The following is a 1628-nucleotide window of genomic DNA, read 5'->3' as shown; positions in this document are numbered from 1 at the left end:
TTTGGCCTCATCGGTTCCTACAATTGTATTCTCCCCCCCCTAATTTTTCGAAACTATTGTTGCGGACCCATTCGATCAATACTTCCCTAACAAAGGAACTCCAGTCAACCAATGTCGCATTTCCAAAATGCAACACGTTCGACAAAAATGTATTTCTTGGAGGATTTGTCGTTATAAATAAAACTATAAAATCGCAAACGTCGCGCGTTGACAATTTTGTGTTGTCAAAGAACGTATTTTTAAATAAGCTTTGCTTAAAAGCAGCGTACGGCTTTGTATTTTCTGTTTGCTAATTGGAACTTTTTGTTGCGCTGGCAACGCCAAAAGGAATCCGGACTTAACGTACACGTCTCATTGCATGTTGGGCATTTTTTTTCTACCAAAACTAGATTGTGTCCGGACAGAAAATTCCGCAACTCTTCATCAGTGTATTTGATGAAGTTCCGCAAGTCGACGTTACATCCAGAACAACTGCTGATGGGCATGTCAGACATGTTCTGTTTATAAAAATGTTAACTTAATATAATATTAGAATACACTAAATCGTATTATTTTGACGCAAAGATGAGAATTTCGTGAGTGGAAAGTAAATCGAATTTTACAAAAAATGAACACACTTTGCACATGTTTTTTTCGTGTAGATCTCCGTTGTGCGTTGGCGGCTATGGCCGCGCTTCAAAAAAATAACCTTGGTCGGACGGACCGGTCGAAAGTTCGACACAAAAGAATAATCATTTCATTTACGCGTCCTCCTTCGTTGAAGGACCTAAATTATATATAATATTTGCCTCAATTTTTATAAAATATTTCTATGTTTATCAAACTTAAACACGCAATCGACGATTGAAACTTTTCCTTAATTTTTTATAAAATATTATAATCCACACTTAAAGACGCTATCGACGAATGAAAACTTTCCTGTAACATACATATGTACATGAATAACATTGAACATATTCCTATCCTCCTTCATTGGGGGACCTAAATTATATATTTACCTTAATTTGTATAAACTAGCTCTATGCTAATCCAAACATAAATCCACAAGAGACGATTGAAACGTTTCCTTAATTTTTCTAAAATATTATAATCCACACTTAAAGACGCTATCGACGAATGAAAACTTTCCTGTAACATACATATGTACATGAATAACATTGAACATATTCTTATCCTCCTTCATTGGGGGACCTAAATTTTATATTTACCTTAATTTGTATAAACTAGCTCTATACTAATCCAAACATAAATCCACAAGAGATGATTGAAACGTTTTCGTCGTTGAAATTTTTTGGATGATTGATTCCAGGTATAATATCTTGGCATTTTGGAGTAAAGTAGCGTTCTGGCAAAATCATCATTCTGGCACATTTCAAAGAAGCTGGTTAATGTTGTCGATGGTGGCCTGTCAACTCGTTGCAATACGTTTGCATCTGTAAAATACACCCGTTGACCATTTTCCAAATGTACGGCCAAGTGAACAACAGTAGGGTGTCGTTCATGTATAGGAAACGAAAATATACGCYACATGCCTTCGTTACTACTAACATAGCGGCCCATTTGATATTGAGTGACTTCATCATTTGAATTTTCGGCAGCAACTCCGAAGACAGCCATGTCACTACCTT

Source organism: Bactrocera latifrons, unplaced genomic scaffold (assembly GCF_001853355.1).
Source record: "Bactrocera latifrons isolate USDA-ARS-PBARC rearing strain unplaced genomic scaffold, ASM185335v1 scaffold_363, whole genome shotgun sequence".
NCBI classification, from domain to species: Eukaryota; Metazoa; Arthropoda; class Insecta; order Diptera; family Tephritidae; genus Bactrocera; species Bactrocera latifrons.
This window is presented reverse-complemented; position numbering follows the sequence as displayed.